Source organism: Procambarus clarkii, chromosome 68 (genome assembly GCF_040958095.1).
Source record: "Procambarus clarkii isolate CNS0578487 chromosome 68, FALCON_Pclarkii_2.0, whole genome shotgun sequence".
NCBI classification, from domain to species: domain Eukaryota; kingdom Metazoa; phylum Arthropoda; class Malacostraca; order Decapoda; family Cambaridae; genus Procambarus; species Procambarus clarkii.
The window spans coordinates 23,615,478-23,638,675 of record NC_091217.1 but is presented as its reverse complement, the minus strand read 5'-3'; the positions used below and the strand labels follow the sequence as shown (position 1 = coordinate 23,638,675).

The 23,198-nt window shown below is 44.1% G+C and overlaps 1 non-coding gene across 1 annotated transcript; it reads left to right on the top strand.

The window, feature by feature from the left end:
- The first annotated feature begins 9,769 nt into the window (after positions 1-9,769).
- On the top strand, positions 9,770-9,888 carry LOC138355719 (5S ribosomal RNA). Its single transcript, XR_011224005.1, has one exon. It is a non-coding gene; the product is annotated as a 5S ribosomal RNA (ribosomal RNA).
- Positions 9,889-23,198: the final 13,310 nt, after the last annotated feature.

The window sequence follows — 23,198 nt, the reverse complement described above, 5'->3', positions numbered from 1 at the left end:
CCAGCTTCACCAGAAAATACACCAGCCGCACCTGAGACTACACCAGCTTCACAGGTACCTACACCTGATGCTTCTGAAAACCAACACTTGTTTTCCGATGATGACTCTACTGCCTCGATTGACGTTGAAGCACAATCACCATCTCCAGCAACACAGGAGTCTCCAAGAGTCTCCGCACTATATGATCAACGTGAACAACTTACACTTGGAACTCCCGAATACAGACGCCTCTCCAGCAAAATACTCAACACAAGGTATGCGGAATGCCTGCTGAATGATCCAAACTTAAAGTACACACTAAAGAACGAAGTAATCTTCGTTGAATGCGACGAAACCACATTGTCAAAGGACCTTTTCCCACCAGACTACGCCGATTACAAACATCAAATGATTACTCGAAGCAAGAAGAAAGAAGAAACACCAAATTGAAGAAGAAGAAGACACCACATGAAGAAAGATTGTTTCCACCTTGAATGCTGAAGCACTGCCACCGCCGCCTTCCAGACCCGCCTCCAAGCCTAGCCAGTTGTTGGGTTGTTTGCAGCATCGACGTATTGTCACGCAGCTGGGTTTAGCCCTGGCACTTTTTCTTCAACTTCAGCATTTCCTCTCACCGACTACTCTTCAGCTGTCCCCACTTCAAGGCTCGCCCCAATGGGCATCTTCTCCTGTATTATTCAGTTCATTCAGTTCGCAACGGAAGCAGCAGCACGTCGCGCTCGCAGTGAGATCTAGGCGATACGCTGTTTGAGCGCCTCCGCACCTGCAACCACCTGCCTCTGCATTATTGCAGTTACATGGGACCACCGTTTTGAGGCATCTGACATCACAACCACCACAGTGATCCAACAGCATCGATTTAACAACAGCCAGAGATGCAGAGCGCTAGTAGCACCTGTTGCTAACTTGCAAGGTCAGGGCCGCTTGGTCGGCCCAGACGAGCATACTCTCGTGGTAACCCTACCTGGGGCCACATCCTTATCACAGCCATCTTCCATCCAAGGCAACACCCAGGCAAACTGGCACACACCTCTTTTTCAGGCAACGACGGCTCTTCCTCTCGGCGTGTTCACGGTTTATGTTACAGCTCTATCAGTGATATAACGTGCAAAGATACATTACCCTAGTGGGCCAACCCGTACTGCCACCCTGAATAAAACCAGGGACAGCTGGATGGCCTAACTTACGTAATGTGTATTGCCGTGCATAGCACTCTTTCTCTCCTCTGCTAAACATTTCTTCCTCTTCAGGCCGGGACCTACCCCCTGTGCGGTGAAAGTGCAGTGGGGTATTCGTCCTTTCCTCCCAGGTGGGGTCACAGCACGTGCTTGCGCCCTGTGTCTCCCTGCCTGGCTTGTTTGCTATGCCGATCCACTGCTAGAACCTCGTGATAGTGCGAGTCAACTAGCAGTGGGGGTTGCCCTTGAGTAACACCTTCAGGACTCACGAATACTTTGTATTTGTGCCGAACCGGGTTCAATTAGCCTGCTAGGAACCCGGAATTACGCCTCTGACAACCGAGCTCCAACCCACAGCTCACGAGCACACTGACCCCCCCACTGAGCTAATGGAATCGCAGTGATTGGCACAAGACACGGGACTGTCAGTAGACAGTGAGTCACAATGGCTCACTGTCTACGGATGACCTACACTGGGAATACACCCATAGACACAGTTGACTGCATCACTACCTTTTACAATGCCACTGGCACACCAGCCACTAACCATATAAAACATGCCAACACAAACACCATCAAATTTCTCATTGCCTCTGAAGACGACCTTTTTGCCTGTTTCAAGGAACCTACTTTCAGAAAACTCACACAAGCTTCACTTACTCCTGTTCTCACTATTGAACAAAAAACTAAATGCTCTGTACTTGTAAGAAATGTCGACAGCTCTGTCCTTTCAGCACCTACTACTATCAATCTCTCTCAAGACATCTCTCACAGGAATGCTATTACTGTAATGGAGATATACCCAGTGCCCAATACAAAACACCTCAAGATCCAATGTTCCTCCCCTACAGAAGCTCAAAAACTCTTGCACCATGGAATTAAAATCCTCCACACCAGCACTCCTCCCTATCTCATTAGTCCAGTTGACTATCTTCCTTTGCTGCAATGCTTTAAATGCTACAAATACAGTCATGAAACCCGGAAATGTAAAAGCCCACAAATTTGTTCAAAATGTTCTGTAGAAGGCCATTTTTACACTCAGTGCTCTGCCAACACTTTAAAATGCATCAATTGCCAAGGAGGTCATTCAGCAGTTGACAAATCTTGCCCTTTGAGAAAGCAAACCCTAAAATCTCTTCGCAATAACCAACCTCGCACTCAAGCACACTCTCATTCCTCTTCTTCAACCTCCCATAACCTATCTCATCACCAAACAGCATCAGCCACATCAATGTCCTATGCCAGTGTCCTTAATGCTTCACCTCACCAGCAACATCATCATAATACTGCACAACAAACTCAGTCCTCTCCACCTCTCTTCCCTCACCCACCACCTCCACCTTATTCTCCTCTTCAGAACCTTGCATATGAACGAGTCACTGCCTGTGTACAAGCTGCTTACTTGAAGGCCAAGGACGATGGCCGTGACTTTGCTGACTATCTTCCAATCTTTCTCACTCATAACGGCCTTCCTAGTATCTCTGTTCCTCCTACTCAACTATTGCGCTCTGCTCCATTCTCGCCTACAGTCCTCACTCCACAAAACACCATGACTTCAGCTGAAGAAAATACTACAGTTCCCCCACAATCTCCTACCAACCCACTCCTGACTGCTACAGAAAACGGTGCCACTGACCAAACAGCACATCCTGGACTATCCCAAACTGAAGCATCCATGTCAAAGGCACTTTCAACCTCTTCTCCCAACATTGTCCTCTCCACTTCCAATCTGACTACTAACACTACAACCTCTGATACCTCTCACCCGGTCCCTGTCAACAAGCCTTCTGTCTCCCTCCATCCCCCAACAACTTCAGTCATTTCTTCTGTAACTCATCTTGTCTCGTCCCGAGCCCGTTCAGCAACCCGTTGTCTTACTCCCACCTCCCGCTGTAAATATCCTACAATTCCTACCACCATCCTCCAAGATGCACCCTCCTCAATAACTGCCCAACTCATTGAATCACGCAACCCTCATGCTCTTGTACATACACAAAACCCCACCAGCACCCCATCAAAACCTAAAAATTCATAAAGATCATACAGTTTAATGTGCGGGCATATTTCAACATTAGACACATGGTGTCAGATTTTATTGAGATCGAGAGACCTGATGTGCTATTATTAAATAGCACATACATCACGAACTCATATAAAATCAAACATTATGGCTACACCTCTTACCAGTCACCAGATGAAGCACATGAAGGAGTTGCAATACTCATCCGTTCTTCATACAAACACGAACTCTTACACACTCATTGGCTTCACAAACATTTCCTAGCCATTAAAGTTCATACACAAATGGGGTCTCTCATCATCTGCACAACCTACACCCGTCCTAACACCGACATTCCCATGCAAGATTTCATAACTCTCTTCAACAACTCTCACTTGCCTGTTTTTCTGCTTGCAGACCTCAATGCACAACACCCTACATTCCACCACAATACCACAAATCAGCATGGCAGACAGCTTCACCAAATATACACCCAAAAACATCTATTCTTTCTTGGCCCTGATTTCCCCACTTGTTTCACACATACAGGTTCTGGCCGGCCTGATCTCATATTCACCAACAGACACGGCAGCAACTTGCAACACTTCATTTCACCAGGGCCCATTACGGGCTCTGATCATATTCCCTTAATTCTCACAGTCTCCACAAATCCTATTCTCATCCCCAGCACTCCTCAATTCTCATACCATAGGGCAAACTGGGACATGTTCAAACAACACATTGATGACACTGATCTCACTTATGAATACAATGACAAACATCACACTGACATCGACACACAAGCACGCAACATACAAGACACCATCATTCATGCAGCAAACATCTCCATTCCTAAAACAGCACACAAACCACATTTCACTTTCACCCCCTCCATTCGCTCCAAACGCCTCTTAGCTTGCTATCACACTAGATTCTTACAAAACATACATCGTCATGGACAAATACTATGGGACCTAACAGCATTAAAAAACCATATCCTTAACAGCCTAGATGAAGATCACACAAAACATTGGAAACACCTTATAGAACAAGCAGAACAATACAGAAAACTGACACCTCAAGAATTCTGGAAACGAATCAAACGATTACAAGGATCAACTCACACACCGTTTAAATACCTTCTACATAATAACAACAAAATCACTGATCCTGAAGCAGTTCTCAACATTTTTAAACACCACTGGGAACAAATCTTTCACCCTCATCCTCCTGAACCATTTGCACGCCCCAACATTGAAATAGTCGAAGACTGGATACACCAAAATAGACAAGCAACTACACCAGACGACCTCATTCACCTTGAAAATCTCAATTCAAACACTGAACTACAGACTCCCCTAACTCTAGCTGATGTCAAGACAGCTCTCATGGGCACTCGTCGTAGAGCCCCTGGTGCGTCTGGCATTGGACATATCCTTCTTAGACAACTCCCTGCTTCTATCATTACTGCTATCACTAACCTATTCAACGCCTCCCTTGCCTCTGGATACTTTCCACTCAACTTTAAGTCTGCCACAGCCGTTCTTATTCCAAAACCTGGGAAACCCCACACTGACCCAAAGAACTATAGACCCATCAGCCTTCTAGAGACACTTGGCAAAGTCTTTGAAAGGCTGATCAACCAGAGACTTAGAACCCACCTTGAACACAATGACTTACTCACTAACAAACAGTTTGGATTTCGGCCTCACCGGTCCACTCACGACGCCTTAAACATCATGACTAACTACCTCAGTATCAACCAGCACCAAAGACTTAAGACTGCACTCATCACTAAGGACGTTGAGAAGGCCTTTGACACTGTTTGGCATGACGGCTTAAAATTCAAACTATGCAACAACTTTAATCTTCCTCTTATCACCACCAAACTTCTTTCGAACTACTTAGACGATAGGACAATGAGAATTAAGTTCCTCCAACAACACTCTGACTACTTCAACTTACACGCCGGTGTTCCCCAAGGCTCTGTTCTTGCCCCAACACTCTACATCCTATACATAAACGACATTCCTGACCCTGTTCATCACACTTCATTAACCATATGTTATGCTGATGATGTCTCTCACCTTGTCACCAGCAACACCATTGATACACTAACAAACAGAGCACAAACAGAACTTGATGTTGTCACTGAGTGGGAGTACAAATGGCGTATAAAAACCAACTCCAGCAAATCTAAAATCACCTACTTTTTCTGTAAAAGAACTATTCGCCCAATTCCTCTCAAACTCTATTCATACACTCAAAATCCTACTTATATCTCTGTATCTCCCTCCTCCACAGTCCTGGGACTCACATTTGATCGACAACTACTCTTTCACACACACATAACACAGAAACATGCAATAGCTCTTCAAGCCATGAAGAAACTATACAGACTTAGATTTGCAAAACCTGACACAAAAATGCACCTTTACAAAGCACTTATTAGACCTCTCCTAACATACGCTCCACTAGCTCTTTCTCTATCTGCACGCACTAACAAAATAAAACTTCAAAGAATACAGAACAGAGCACTAAGATGGGTACTCAACACCCGATGGCAAGAGTTAAATACCAGTCAAAGTCTCCATGAAAGTACTAACATTCCTGCCCTAAATACCTACTGGAAAACTCTATCAGACAAACAAATCGATAGACTACTCACTCATCATGAACAACACATTGATTTTCTCCTACACACTCTCAGACTACCACGAAACAATCATGACCTCTTCTCTACCATCCATGATCCTCTTCCTAACTCTGTATTTCGTTAAACTTTAGCTCTCAACACCCAGCATCCGCTATCATTACATATTCAGCTCTCAACAACCAGCACAAACAATCCGTAAAAAAGTTCAGCCCTGACGCTCTTGAGCCAATCACTGTGATGTTGTGAGTTTGTGATGTCCCGATGTTGTCACTGAAAACACCCGACTGAGTCCCTGCCTCGAAAGCCGCAACCTAACGACACGCAGCTGGGTTTAGCCCTGGCACTTTTTCTCTTACAAATCTTCTTCCTCTCACCCCCCCTTATCTTCTTCTGTCCCCACTTCCAAGCTCGCCCCTATGGGCATCTTCTCCTGTATTATTCTGATTCTGATTCTGCTCCAGCGTACCCAGAACAGGGCTCTGAGATGGGTGTTCAATACCCACTGGCAGGACTTCACCACCAGTGAGGCCCTGCATGAGTGGGCGAACATCCCACCTCTGAACATAACCTGGGATACTATGGGGAAGAAACAGATTGACAGAATTCTCACCTATCATGACAACTACGACACGTTCCTCAGAAACGTCCTAAGCAGACCCAGACATACGCACAACCTCTTTAACCTGATCGACGATCCACCTCCTGCTCCGTCCTTTACATAACCCCTCTCCTATAATAACACTACTCAAATAACCAAACTTCCAACTAGAGCCTCCTAACTCTTCTCCCCCCTCTTTAGGGGGGGACCAACTAGCTCCCGTTTTCTGGTGCCTTGGGTGGGGCGCGATGCTGATTAGCAGATCTAAGACCACATCTGGAGTGAGCCCCCAGGGCACACCCAGCTGAGGGCTGCTGTCTCCGTGGGTGCTCAGAAAAGACGAAATGTTGTCACAGAGATCCGATTCCTTGCCTTCACTGCCTAGTCTGGTCATAACGATTTCAATGCCATGCAGCTGGGTCTAGCCCTGGCACTTTACCTCATACTGAAAACCCTTCCTCTCACCCCCACTAATTCTTCCCCTATCCTTACTTCCACGCTCACCCATCAGGGTATCTTGACCTATATTTAAATGAATGAATGAATGCATTCGTCAATTCGATTCACACAACTTCAACACCATGACTGGACGCGGCAAGGGAGGCAAGGGACTCGGAAAGGGTGGCGCCAAGCGTCATCGTAAGGTGCTACGTGACAACATCCAGGGCATCACCAAGCCCGCTATTCGTCGCTTAGCTCGTCGTGGCGGCGTCAAGCGTATTTCGGGTCTCATCTACGAAGAGACCCGTGGCGTCCTGAAGGTGTTCCTCGAGAACGTCATCCGTGATGCTGTAACCTACACGGAACACGCCAAGAGGAAGACCGTCACTGCCATGGACGTGGTGTACGCTCTGAAGCGCCAGGGTCGTACCCTCTACGGATTCGGCGGATAAGAGCTTTGCTAATCCATCGATTCCACCCACCACCACCTCAAAACGGGACCTAATTAGGTCCCTATACTTTTTTACTGAAGGGCTTAATAGACGATAACATAAATTGTTTTGATATCAGCTAGCACATTGGGTCTTATGAAATCTATTTTTTATCCTCGCATGCTTAAAGGGACTCTGATTGGGGGGGGGGAAGGTTTGTTACGTTATATACTAGCAGAGCAGGATCATTGGTGGGGAGGGGGAGAGAGAGAGAGAGATCTTTCCCAACTCTTCCTTTTTACATGAGTGAGCTACCCGTTTTATTCATTTTATCCTTCTCAGAGCTGTTTTGATAGTATCCAAATGATGGTAAATGAAAAGGGAGGACACGAATATCTACCCAGAATTCAGGACTGGCAATCGATATGCATGTTTGAGTGCGAATCTTTTTCTCTCTCAACTTAGGTATACGTTTATGTCGTACCTAAAAGCGAGAACCACACTATTGGGACAAGTATGCAAGGCCCAATTTTCCTAACAAGCACAGTTAATTTTGTTATTTTCGAACATTTCTTTCCAAATTGGTTTATCCAATTAACAGTATTATATTAAGATCATGAATTGCTGGGTTAGGTTAGGTTAGGTTAGGTTAGGTTAGGTTAGCTTAGCTTAGGTTAGGTTAGGTTAGGTTAGCTTAGCTTAGCTTGGGCTAGCTTAGGTTAGGTTAGGTTAGCTTAGCTTGGGTTAGCATAGGTTAGGTTAGGTTTGATTACATTTCTATGTTAGATTTAACTCAAATTCAAAACAATTGCAGTCATTCGGCTTGTTAGTCAACTCGCCTCTAATAGGGGCAATTTGTCTAACAAGACTATTTAGTTTTGTGTGCATATATATATATATATATATATATATATATATATATATATATATATATATATATATATATATATATATATATATATATTATAGCTTCAAGACTCCGAACCAATATAGAAGCATCAAGAGGAAGTGCTTGTGTTATGGGCCAATAGGCCTTCTGCAGTTACTTCCATTCTTATGTTTTTATTCCCATTGGTTCGTGTTTTATCTTGTGTAAATGCCAATCACCTTACCCAAAACTTTGGTACCATATCACCTCACCCATGTATGTATATATATATATATATATATATATATATATATATATATATATATATATATATATATATATATATATATAATATACAGAGTAAATCTACCCCAAAAGTAATGATTTATTTGTCTACAAAACTAAACTCTTTTTGGAATCATATGAGGCCCCTCCACTGACTGAGGGGGGGAGGCCTGGATGTTTATTGTCATGTGTATTCATGCTGCTTGCATGTCGTCGTTTATTTTGCCTTTGTTGTTTTCTTGACAGCTTTCTTTGCCTTGGGTGGTTTGGGAGATTTTGAAGCTCTCTTTATTTTGGGCTTTTTGTTCCCAACAACAAACTGCTGCTGCTGCTTCTTTTTCAAGGCTGTAGGTGGTTTGTTGCTTGTGGCGGCTTTCTTGGGAGTTACCACGGCCTTCTTTGCTGCTGTAGATGGTTTCTTGGTTGTGGTGGCTTTCTTGGGAGTTAGAACGGCCCTCTTCTCTGCTACGGCCAGCTTGAATGATCCACTAGCTCCACTTCCCTTGGTCTGAACAAGAATGCCGTCAGCCACTGCTTTCTTGAGAAATCTTCGGATGTAAATGGCGATCTTGGCAGCCTCGACTTTGTTGTTGGCAACAACGTACTTCTTGATTGCTTGTAGAGACGAGCCCTTACGGTCTTTGAGTGCTGCGACCGCGGCTAGAACCATTTGACTAGTTTTCGGGTGAGCAACCTGGACGCGAGGTTTCCTGGTGGTGGCCACCACAGCAGCAGCAGCCGCAGCCTTCTTGGTAGGCTTTGCTTCTACCATGATGATGATGATGAACCAACCAAGGTGATGAGAGACGCTCAGACAGTCACGGGGGAATGATGCTGCCGCCGCTTGAGCCGAACCTATTTATGTGCCGGCACGGTACAGAAGCTGCAACCTGGCAACTCGTCCACCAATCACGACGGTTGGTTTTACGGCTCCGAAACCTGGATCCCATATCTTCTCTAAAATAGAAGCATTTGTTCATGTTCTTTGTAAAAGTATCATAAAGCAGGACAGATGAGACAAATATCATAAAAACTGAAGAGCAGATGAGCACACACATGTTTGTATTACAAAAGAAAATCCACAAATTCATTAGAAATTGGCAGGGCAGGCTGAGGAAGTAGGTAGATGTAAAATGTCTGTAAATGGCGAAAGAACATAAACCCAAGACTGAATAAACGATGTTAAATATCCATGCCAAGGAGACAAAAATATGTTAGGATACAATTACCATTAAGACACCACAAGCAGGTCCGTATCCTGCCGTGATGACTAAAAGAGTTGGTTATTAGCCACAATGTGTAGGCAGTCTCATGCCAACGGCCATATCACGTTGAGAACACCGCTTCTCGTCCGATCAGCGAAGTTAAGCAACGTTGGGTTTGGTTAGTACTTGGATGGGTGACCGCCTGGGAACACCAAATGCTGTTGGCAATAATGTTTTTTGTTTTGTTTCGTTTTGTTTTTGTTTGAATGGCTGGCTCCACGGGAAATTCACGGAGTTGTGTGGAATAAGGCCTGGTAAAATGAATTAATATGTATGTCATGTTTAAAACAAACTCGCTTAATATAGATAGTGTGTGAGGCTTTATACAAAAACAAACAACCAAAACCAAACATGTTTTGTGTATATATATATATATATATATATATATATATATATATATATATATATATATATATATATATATATATATATATATATATATATATATATATATATATATATATATATATATATATATATATATATATATATATATATATATATATATATATATATATATATATATATATATATATATATATATATATATATATATATATATATATATATATAGCTTAATCCGGGTTTGAACTCGCAACTCCAAGAATACGCATCACTTATATACACTTTACCACTGGACCACAGCTGCAGGACACTTGATGCTGAGGTATTAATTTAATGACGTAAATGCCATTTCCACAAATAAATGATAATTAAAAAGTATTTGTATGTACAAATCTTTTCTGTTTAAAAGGCTACAATATCAGTTACTGATATAATTTGTGTTAATGTTTCTATACCCACAGGAAGGCATATTTTTGCTTATATGTAAAGGGTACGGAGAAGGAATCCACAGACCATCATTCCCCTCCCCTTCCCTCCCCCCCCCCCCCTCCCCCCAACTCCCACCTACTACCACCACCACAACCACCACCACCACTCACCACCAATCACCACCAATCAGCACCACCAATCACCACCACCACACCTAACCGAAAACCCCCTAACACATCAACCCTCCCCCCAATCAACAGGCGAAATAATAACCCTCAAATGCCTGCCTGCCTGCCTGCCTGCCTGCCAGCCAATACTAACGGTCTTCTCAGAAAGAAAATCTCTTTGTATCTGTATTACTTGATGAAATGTATGATTCTAATAATGAAAATAAATTTTGATGTCGGTTGTATGAGCATAATGACCAATATGCACATGATATGAATGAATTAAATAGTGTAGTTTTAAGTAATTAGGTTGTAGACACATTAAGCGGATATGATATTTGACGCGTCCAGAACTGGTGATTTTTGGTTCAGTTTTAAATGCACCACCACCACCATTGCTTCCCCAGAGCCTAATTAAGGACCGGTAAAAGGAGTCAATATGTATGTCATCTATAAAACCAAAGAATGAATAAAAAAACACACACACAAACCTACATAATAGTATTAGGAAGATTGTATGGCAAAAAAAAAAAAAAGTATTATTCCCATTGGGTCGTTTGAACTCGCGACTTCCAAAACACCAGACACACACCTTACCACCCAGCCACCATAGAGTTGGTATAATTGTGCAACTTTAGTTATAAAAGTAAAGTTTTCTCACATTGTATTGATAACTTAAAGGAATTTTTTTTTTTTTGCATGTACAAATCTTATTGTCTGTTCTATGAAAAGGTTTGATGTAAATTATGTATTTTTTGAATGATTGAATTGTAGGCACATTAAGCGGATTCGATATTTGATATATCCAGAAAAGGCGATTTATGTTCAGTTTTAAAATGCATCACCGTTAACGCTAAAGGACTGGTAAAATGACTCGATGTTTGTCATTTTTAAAATAAACACTAAAACAAGGCCCTTAACATATATAATGTTTGAATATAAATTGAATGCATATAAATACAAAGTGGGAGTGGCTGGCTGGCTGGCTGGCTGCCTGCCTGCCTGCTTGCCTGCCTGCCTGCCTGCCTGCCTGCCTGCCTGCCTGCCTGCCTGCCTGCCTGCCTGCCTGCCTGGCTGCCTGCCTGCCTGGCTGCCTGCCTGCCTGCCTGCCTGCCTGCCTGCCTGCCTTGCCTTGCCTTGCCTTGCCTTGCCTTGCCTTGCCTTGCCTTGCCTGGCCTGTCCTGTCCTGTCCTGTTATTGCCTTGCCTTGCCTTGCCTTGCCTTGCCTTGCCTTGCCTGGCCTGGCCTGGCCTGGCCTGGCCTGTCCTGTCCTGTCCTGTTATTGCCTTGCCTTGCCTTGCCTTGCCTTGCCTTGCCTTGCCCTGCCCTGCCTTGGCTGCAGCTGGCTGGCCGTAAATCAACTCTTAACAACACCACACCACACCACACCACACCACACCATCACTCATCACCCATCACCCACCACCGGCCCCAGTCTCCCAGCCTCTCTTATATACCCGAGCAGGCCCTTTAAATTATTTGAATTGTTGCACTGCAGCCAATGGCACGATCGCTGCTGCTCAAACATATTCTGGTTCACAAATATATATATATATATATATATATATATATATATATATATATATATATATATATATATATATATATATATATATATATATATATATATATATATATTCATGAAACACATTAAAACCTTGATCATTTATTCATTCATTACGTCTAGTGAAGAATTGCTTTTGTTCATTTGTATGATTAAAAATGGATAGAATATGAATTCCTCGCTTAAAGTAAAATATAAAATATATATTGGATTTATATGATTGGTTAATATTCCAAGTGATGCTGAATATCCCCTATAATTTTGTTTTGTTTGTTTGTTATGTACACATTCCAAATGAAATCAATATAAATGTTATTATTAATGTTTGAAAGTTGATTGTCTACTTGAATCTCTCTATTAAAGTGTGTGTGGCTCCGGATGGAGCCTGGTTATGGTATTTGTCGTGGTGGGTGGCAGAAGTGCTTACTTCTTCTCTGTCTTCTTTGGCAAAAGAACTGCCTGAATGTTTGGAAGAACACCTCCCTGTGCAATGGTTACGCCAGACAGAAGTTTGTTGAGTTCTTCGTCGTTGCGGATGGCCAACTGCAAGTGACGTGGGATGATACGGGTCTTCTTGTTGTCACGTGCGGCGTTACCGGCGAGCTCCAGAACTTCGGCAGCGAGGTATTCCATGACGGCTGCCAGGTAGACAGGAGCGCCAGCACCGACGCGTTCGGCGTAGTTGCCCTTACGCAGCAGACGGTGAATTCTGCCCACGGGGAACTGAAGTCCGGCCCTGCTGGAGCGAGACTTTGACTTGCCCTTCACTTTGCCTCCCTTGCCGCGTCCTGACATTGCTGCTGCTGTTGTGGGTTTGTGGTGTTTTATGCCGCCTTCGCTTTCGCTTTGATGTCCAAAGAGCTTGGAAAGGATGTGGGAGGAAGAAGGATGGGGCGATGAAATTCTTGGAAGAGGATTTGGATGTGGAGAGAGGAGGCTTGAAAGTTCGGTGGCCCGTCCACCTTGGATTGGAGATGTTTTTTCAGTCAAAGCCTGTAGCTTAAGTTCTTCTTGGGCGGCAGGAGGCTAGTGGTGGGGCAGGGTGATGTCGTCCTGGTTCACTTGAGGTGGTCTGTCTGGCTTGGAGGAGAGGTAAGTTCACTGATGCCGGCTGCTGGCTGGCGAGTCTTTATCTTTATGCCTTATGCCTTTATCTTTATCCTGATGCCGCCCCGCAGATCGAGCTTCGTGTTATATACCCCGCTCAGGATCAAGGGAGCCCGCCACTGACCAATCAGCGCGCTCCGCCACGCGACCCGCTCTGAGCTGAGTCGCGAGCGGGATATAAAAGGAGGTTTAGCCTTCTGTCTCCCTCCATCCCCCAACAACTTCAGTCATTTCTTCTGTAACTCATCTTGTCTCGTCCCGAGCCCGTTCAACAACCCGTTGTCTTACTCCCACCTCCCGCTGTAAATATCCTACAATTCCTACCACCATCCTCCAAGATGCACCCTCCTCAATAACTGCCCAACTCATTGAATCACGCAACCCTCATGCTCTTGTACATGCACAAAACCCCACCAGCACCCCATCAAAACCTAAAAATTCATAAAGATCATTCAGTATAATGTGCGGGCATATTTCAACATTAGACACATGGTGTCAGATTTTATTGAGATCGAGAGACCTGATGTGCTATTATTAAATAGCACATACATTACGAACTCATATAAAATCAAACATTATGGCTACTCCTCTTACCAGTCACCAGATGAAGCACATGAAGGAGTTGCAATACTCATCCGTTCTTCATACAAACACGAACTCTTACACACTCATTGGCTTCACAAACATTTCCTAGCCATTAAAGTTCATACACAAATGGGGTCTCTCATCATCTGCACAACCTACACCCGTCCTAACACCGACATTCCCATGCAAGATTTCATAACTCTCTTCAACAACTCTCACTTGCCTGTTTTTCTGCTTGCAGACCTCAATGCACAACACCCTACATTCCACCACAATACCACAAATCAGCATGGCAGACAGCTTCACCAAATATACACCCAAAAACATCTATTCTTTCTTGGCCCTGATTTCCCCACTTGTTTCACACATACAGGTTCTGGCCGGCCTGATCTCAAATTCACCAACAGACACGGCAGCAACTTGCAACACTTCATTTCACCAGGGCCCATTACGGGCTCTGATCATATTCCCTTAATTCTCACAGTCTCCACAAATCCTATTCTCATCCCCAGCACTCCTCAATTCTCATACCAAAGGGCAAACTGGGACATGTTCAAACAACACATTGATGACACTGATCTCACTTATGAATACAATGACAAACATCACACTGACATCGACACACAAGCACGCAACATACAAGACACCATCATTCATGCAGCAAACATCTCCATTCCTAAAACAGCATACAAACCACATTTCACTTTCACCCCCTCCATTCGCTCCAAACGCCTCTTAGCTTGCTATCACACTAGATTCTTACAAAACATACATCGTCATGGACAAATACTATGGGACCTAACAACATTAAAAAACCATATCCTTAACAGCCTAGATGAAGATCACACAAAACATTGGAAACACCTTATAGAACAAGCAGAACAATACAGAAAACTGACACCTCAAGAATTCTGGAAACGAATCAAACGATTACAAGGATCAACTCACACACCGTTTAAATACCTTCTACATAATAACAACAAAATCACTGATCCTGAAGCAGTTCTCAACATTTTTAAACACCACTGGGAACAAATCTTTCACCCACATCCTCCTGAACCATTTGCACGCCCCAACATTGAAATAGTCGAAGACTGGATACACCAAAATAGACAAGCAACTACACCAGACGACCTCATTCACCTTGAAAATCTCAATTCAAACACTGAACTACAGACTCCCCTAACTCTAGCTGATGTCAAGACAGCTCTCATGGGCACTCGTCGTAGAGCCCCTGGTGCGTCTGGCATTGGACATATCCTTCTTAGACAACTCCCTGCCTCTATCATTACTGCTATCACTAACCTATTCAACGCCTCCCTTGCCTCTGGATACTTTCCACTCAACTTTAAGTCTGCCACAGCCGTTCTTATTCCAAAACCTGGGAAACCCCACACTGACCCAAAGAACTATAGACCCATCAGCCTTCTAGAGACACTTGGCAAAGTCTTTGAAAGGCTGATCAACCAGAGACTTAGAACCCACCTTGAACACAATGACTTACTCACTAACAAACAGTTTGGATTTCGGCCTCACCGGTCCACTCACGACGCCTTAAACATCATGACTAACTACCTCAGTATCAATCAGCACCAAAGACTTAAGACTGCACTCATCACTAAGGACGTTGAGAAGGCCTTTGACACTGTTTGGCATGACGGCTTAAAATTCAAACTATGCAACAACTTTAATCTTCCTCTCATCACCACCAAACTTCTTTCGAACTACTTAGACAATAGGACAATGAGAATTAAGTTCCTCCAACAACACTCTGACTACTTCAACTTAAACGCCGGTGTTCCCCAAGGTTCTGTTCTTGCCCCAACACTCTACATCCTATACATAAACGACATTCCTGACCCTGTTCATCACACTTCATTAACCATATGTTATGCTGATGATATCTCTCACCTTGTCACCAGCAACACCATTGATACACTAACAAACAGAGCACAAACAGAACTTGATGTTGTCACTGAGTGGGAGTACAAATGGCGTATAAAAACCAACTCCAGCAAATCTAAAATCACCTACTTTTTCTGTAAAAGAACTATTCGCCCAATTCCTCTCAAACTCTATTCATACACTCAAAATCCTACTTATATCTCTGTATCTTCCTCCTCCACAGTCCTGGGACTCACATTTGATCGACAACTACTCTTTCACACACACATAACACAGAAACATGCAATAGCTCTTCAAGCCATGAAGAAACTATACAGACTTAGATTTGCAAAACCTGACACAAAAATGCACCTTTACAAAGCACTTATTAGACCTCTCCTAACATACGCTCCACTAGCTCTTTCTCTATCTGCACGCACTAACAAAATAAAACTTCAAAGAATACAGAATAGAGCACTAAGATGGGTACTCAACACCCGATGGCAAGAGTTAAATACCAGTCAAAGTCTCCATGAAAGTACTAACATTCCTGCCCTAAATACCTACTGGAAAACTCTATCAGACAAACAAATCGATAGACTACTCACTCATCATGAACAACACATTGATTTTCTCCTACACACTCTCAGACTACCACGAAACAATCATGACCTCTTCTCTACCATCCATGATCCTCTTCCTAACTCTGTATTTCGTTAAACTTTAGCTCTCAACACCCAGCATCCACTATCATTACATATTCAGCTCTCAACAACCAGCACAAACAATCCGTAAAAAAGTTCAGCCCTGACGCTCTTGAGCCAATCACTGTGATGTTGTGAGCTTGTGATGTCCCGATGTTGTCACTGAAAACACCCGACTGAGTCCCTGCCTCGAAAGCCGCAACCTAACGACACGCAGCTGGGTTTAGCCCTGGCACTTTTTCTCTTACAAATCTTCTTCCTCTCACCCCCCCTTATCTTCTTCTGTCCCCACTTCCAAGCTCGCCCCTATGGGCATCTTCTCCTGTATTATTCTGATTCTTCTTTCTGCGCAAAAGTTCATTTTTTTCATTGGCAACGGAAGCAGCAGCACGTCGCGCTCGCAGTGAGATCTAGGCGATACGCTGTTTGAGCGCCCCCGCACCTGCAACCACCTGCCTCTGCATTATTGCAGTTACATGGGACCACCGTTTTGAGGCATCTGACATCACAACCACCACAGTGATCCAACAGCATCGATTTAACAACAGCCAGAGATGCAGAGCGCTAGTAGCACCTGTTGCTAACTTGCAAGGTCAGGGCCGCTTGGTCGGCCCAGACGAGCATACTCTCGTGGTAACCCTACCTGGGGCCACATCCTTATCACAGCCATCTTCCATCCAAGGCAACACCCAGGCAAACTGGCACACACCTCTTTTTCAGGCAACGACGGCTCTTCCTCTCGGCGTGTTCACGGTTTATGTTACAGCTCTATCAGTGATATAACGTGCAAAGATACATTACCCTAGTGGGCCAACCCGTACTGCCACCCTGAATAAAACCAGGGACAGCTGGATGGCCTAACTTACGTAATGTGTATTGCCGTGTATAGCACTCTTTCTCTCCTCTGCTAAACATTTCTTCCTCTTCAGGCCGGGACCTACCCCCTGTGCGGTGAAAGTGCAGTGGGGTATTCGTCCTTTCCTCCCAGGTGGGGTCACAGCACGTGCTTGCGCCCTGTGTCTCCCTGCCTGGCTTGTTTGCTATGCCGATCCACTGCTAGAACCTCGTGATAGTGCGAGTCAACTAGCAGTGGGGGTTGCCCTTGAGTAACACCTTCAGGACTCACGAATACTTTGTATTTGTGCCGAACCGGGTTCAATTAGCCTGCTAGGAACCCGGAATTACGCCTCTGACAACCGAGCTCCAACCCACAGCTCACGAGCACACTGACCCCCCCACTGAGCTAATGGAATCGCAGTGATTGGCACAAGACACGGGACTGTCAGTAGACAGTGAGTCACAATGGCTCACTGTCTACGGATGACCTACACTGGGAATACACCCATAGACACAGTTGACTGCATCACTACCTTTTACAATGCCACTGGCACACCAGCCACTAACCATATAAAACATGCCAACACAAACACCATCAAATTTCTCATTGCCTCTGAAGACGACCTTTTTGCCTGTTTCAAGGAACCTACTTTCAGAAAACTCACACAAGCTTCACTTACTCCTGTTCTCACTATTGAACAAAAAACTAAATGCTCTGTACTTGTAAGAAATGTCGACAGCTCTGTCCTTTCAGCACCTACTACTATCAATCTCTCTCAAGACATCTCTCACAGGAATGCTATTACTGTAATGGAGATATACCCAGTGCCCAATACAAAACACCTCAAGATCCAATGTTCCTCCCCTACAGAAGCTCAAAAACTCTTGCACCATGGAATTAAAATCCTCAACACCAGCACTCCTCCCTATTTCATTAGTCCAGTTGACTATCTTCCTTTGCTGCAATGCTTTAAATGCTACAAATACAGTCATGAAACCCGGAAATGTAAAAGCCCACAAATTTGTTCAAAATGTTCTGCAGAAGGCCATTTTTACACTCAGTGCTCTGCCAACACTTTAAAATGCATCAATTGCCAAGGAGGTCATTCAGCAGTTGACAAATCTTGCCCTTTGAGAAAGCAAACCCTAAAATCTCTTCGCAATAACCAACCTCGCACTCAAGCACACCCTCATTCCTCTTCTTCAACCTCCCATAACCTATCTCATCACCAAACAGCATCAGCCACCTCAATGTCCTATGCCAGTGTCCTTAATGCTTCACCTCACCAGCAACATCATCATAATACTGCACAACAAACTCAGTCCTCTCCACCTCTCTTCCCTCACCCACCACCTCCACCTTATTCTCCTCTTCAGAACCTTGCATATGAACGAGTCACTGCCTGTGTACAAGCTGCTTACTTGAAGGCCAAGGACGATGGCCGTGACTTTGCTGACTATCTTCCAATCTTTCTCACTCATAACGGCCTTCCTAGTATCTCTGTTCCTCCTACTCAACTATTGCGCTCTGCTCCATTCTCTCCTACAGTCCTCACTCCACAAAACACCATGACTTCAGCTGAAGAAAATACTACAGTTCCCCCACAATCTCCTACCAACCCACTCCTGACTGCCACAGAAAACGGTGCCACTGACCAAACAGCACATCCTGGACTATCCCAAACTGAAGCATCCATGTCAAAGGCACTTTCAACCTCTTCTCCCAACATTGTCCTCTCCACTTCCAATCTGACTACTAACACTACAACCTCTGATACCTCTCACCCGGTCCCTGTCAACAAGCCTTCTGTCTCCCTCCATCCCCCAACAACTTCAGTCATTTCTTCTGTAACTCATCTTGTCTCGTCCCGAGCCCGTTCAGCAACCCGTTGTCTTACTCCCACCTCCCGCTGTAAATATCCTACAATTCCTACCACCATCCTCCAAGATGCACCCTCCTCAATAACTGCCCAACTCATTGAATCACGCAACCCTCATGCTCTTTTACATGCACAAAACCCCACCAGCACCCCATCAAAACCTAAAAATTCATAAAGATCATACAGTTTAATGTGCGGGCATATTTCAACATTAGACACATGGTGTCAGATTTTATTGAGATCGAGAGACCTGATGTGCTATTATTAAATAGCACATATATCACGAACTCATATAAAATCAAACATTATGGCTACACCTCTTACCAGTCACCAGATGAAGCACATGAAGGAGTTGCAATACTCATCCGTTCTTCATACAAACACGAACTCTTACACACTCATTGGCTTCACAAACATTTCCTAGCCATTAAAGTTCATACACAAATGGGGTCTCTCATCATCTGCACAACCTACACCCGTCCTAACACCGACATTCCCATGCAAGATTTCATAACTCTCTTCAACAACTCTCACTTGCCTGTTTTTCTGCTTGCAGACCTCAATGCACAACACCCTACATTCCACCACAATACCACAAATCAGCATGGCAGACAGCTTCACCAAATATACACCCAAAAACATCTATTCTTTCTTGGCCCTGATTTCCCCACTTGTTTCACACATACAGGTTCTGGCCGGCCTGATCTCATATTCACCAACAGACACGGCAGCAACTTGCAACACTTCATTTCACCAGGGCCCATTACGGGCTCTGATCATATTCCCTTAATTCTCACAGTCTCCACAAATCCTATTCTCATCCCCAGCACTCCTCAATTCTCATACCATAGGGCAAACTGGGACATGTTCAAACAACACATTGATGACACTGATCTCACTTATGAATACAATGACAAACATCACACTGACATCGACACACAAGCACTCAACATACAAGACACCATCATTCATGCAGCAAACATCTCCATTCCTAAAACAGCACACAAACCACATTTCACTTTCACCCCCTCCATTCGCTCCAAACGCCTCTTAGCTTGCTATCACACTAGATTCTTACAAAACATACATCGTCATGGACAAATACTATGGGACCTAACAACATTAAAAAACCATATCCTTAACAGCCTAGATGAAGATCACACAAAACATTGGAAACACCTTATAGAACAAGCAGAACAATACAGAAAACTGACACCTCAAGAATTCTGGAAACGAATCAAACGATTACAAGGATCAACTCACACACCGTTTAAATACCTTCTACATAATAACAACAAAATCACTGATCCTGAAGCAGTTCTCAACATTTTTAAACACCACTGGGAACAAATCTTTCACCCACATCCTCCTGAACCATTTGCACGCCCCAACATTGAAATAGTCGAAGACTGGATACACCAAAATAGACAAGCAACTACACCAGACGACCTCATTCACCTTGAAAATCTCAATTCAAACACTGAACTACAGACTCCCCTAACTCTAGCTGATGTCAAGACAGCTCTCATGGGCACTCGTCGTAGAGCCCCTGGTGCGTCTGGCATTGGACATATCCTTCTTAGACAACTCCCTGCCTCTATCATTACTGCTATCACTAACCTATTCAACGCCTCCCTTGCCTCTGGATACTTTCCACTCAACTTTAAGTCTGCCACAGCCGTTCTTATTCCAAAACCTGGGAAACCCCACACTGACCCAAAGAACTATAGACTCATCAGCCTTCTAGAGACACTTGGCAAAGTCTTTGAAAGGCTGATCAACCAGAGACTTAGAACCCACCTTGAACACAATGACTTACTCACTAACAAACAGTTTGGATTTCGGCCTCACCGGTCCACTCACGACGCCTTAAACATCATGACTAACTACCTCAGTATCAATCAGCACCAAAGACTTAAGACTGCACTCATCACTAAGGACGTTGAGAAGGCCTTTGACACTGTTTGGCATGACGGCTTAAAATTCAAACTATGCAACAACTTTAATCTTCCTCTTATCACCACCAAACTTCTTTCGAACTACTTAGACAATAGGACAATGAGAATTAAGTTCCTCCAACAACACTCTGACTACTTCAACTTACACGCCGGTGTTCCCCAAGGCTCTGTTCTTGCCCCAACACTCTACATCCTATACATAAACGACATTCCTGACCCTGTTCATCACACTTCATTAACCATATGTTATGCTGATGATGTCTCTCACCTTGTCACCAGCAACACCATTGATACACTAACAAACAGAGCACAAACAGAACTTGATGTTGTCACTGAGTGGGAGTACAAATGGCGTATAAAAACCAACTCCAGCAAATCTAAAATCACCTACTTTTTCTGTAAAAGAACTATTCGCCCAATTCCTCTCAAACTCTATTCATACACTCAAAATCCTACTTATATCTCTGTATCTCCCTCCTCCACAGTCCTGGGACTCACATTTGATCGACAACTACTCTTTCACACACACATAACACAGAAACATGCGATAGCTCTTCAAGCCATGAAGAAACTATACAGACTTAGATTTGCAAAACCTGACACAAAAATGCACCTTTACAAAGCACTTATTAGACCTCTCCTAACATACGCTCCACTAGCTCTTTCTCTATCTGCACGCACTAACAAAATAAAACTTCAAAGAATACAGAACAGAGCACTAAGATGGGTACTCAACACCCGATGGCAAGAGTTAAATACCAGTCAAAGTCTCCATGAAAGTACTAACATTCCTGCCCTAAATACCTACTGGAAAACTCTATCAGACAAACAAATCGATAGACTACTCACTCATCATGAACAACATATTGATTTTCTCCTACACACTCTCAGACTACCACGAAACAATCATGACCTCTTCTCTACCATCCATGATCCTCTTCCTAACTCTGTATTTCGTTAAACTTTAGCTCTCAACACCCAGCATCCACTATCATTACATATTCAGCTCTCAACAACCAGCACAAACAATCCGTAAAAAAGTTCAGCCCTGACGCTCTTGAGCCAATCACTGTGATGTTGTGAGTTTGTGATGTCCCGATGTTGTCACTGAAAACACCCGACTGAGTCCCTGCCTCGAAAGCCGCAACCTAACGACACGCAGCTGGGTTTAGCCCTGGCACTTTTTCTCTTACAAATCTTCTTCCTCTCACCCCCCCTTATCTTCTTCTGTCCCCACTTCCAAGCTCGCCCCTATGGGCATCTTCTCCTGTATTATTCTGATTCTGATTCGCAAAAGTTCATTATTGTATCGCAACGCCAGCCAGCACGAGCATCATCATGCCACCCAAGGCATCTGGAAAGGCTGCCAAGAAGGCCGGAAAGGCCCAGAAGGCCATTGCCAAGGGCGATAAGAAAAAGAAGCGCAGGAGGAAGGAGAGCTACAGCATCTACATCTACAAAGTGCTGAAGCAGGTCCACCCCGACACTGGTATCTCTTCCAAAGCCATGTCGATCATGAACTCGTTCGTGAACGACATCTTCGAGCGCATCGCCGCCGAGGCTTCTCGCCTGGCCCACTACAACAAGCGTTCCACCATTACCAGTCGGGAGATCCAGACGGCTGTAAGGCTCCTGTTGCCCGGAGAACTGGCCAAGCACGCCGTCTCTGAGGGCACTAAGGCCGTCACCAAGTACACCTCCTCCAAGTAAACGGCTTACTTACTGCCCTGTGGTGGTGGCTTGGCCTCAAACCAACAAACTCGGCTCCATTGGAGCCACACTTTAATTTCTAAAGAGATTGTGAGTGTTAGACACCAATACTATTATAACAAAAACCTGTCACTGAAAGCAAATAGCTATAAAATGAGAATATTTATGAAACTGTCTGTGTGCGTTTCTCTCTCTCAGTCTCTGTCTGTCTGTCTGTCTGTCTGTCTGTCTCTGTCTCTCTCTCTTGTCTCTCTCTCTGTCTCTCTCTCTCTGTCTCTCTCTCTCTCTCTCTCTCTCTCTCTCTCTC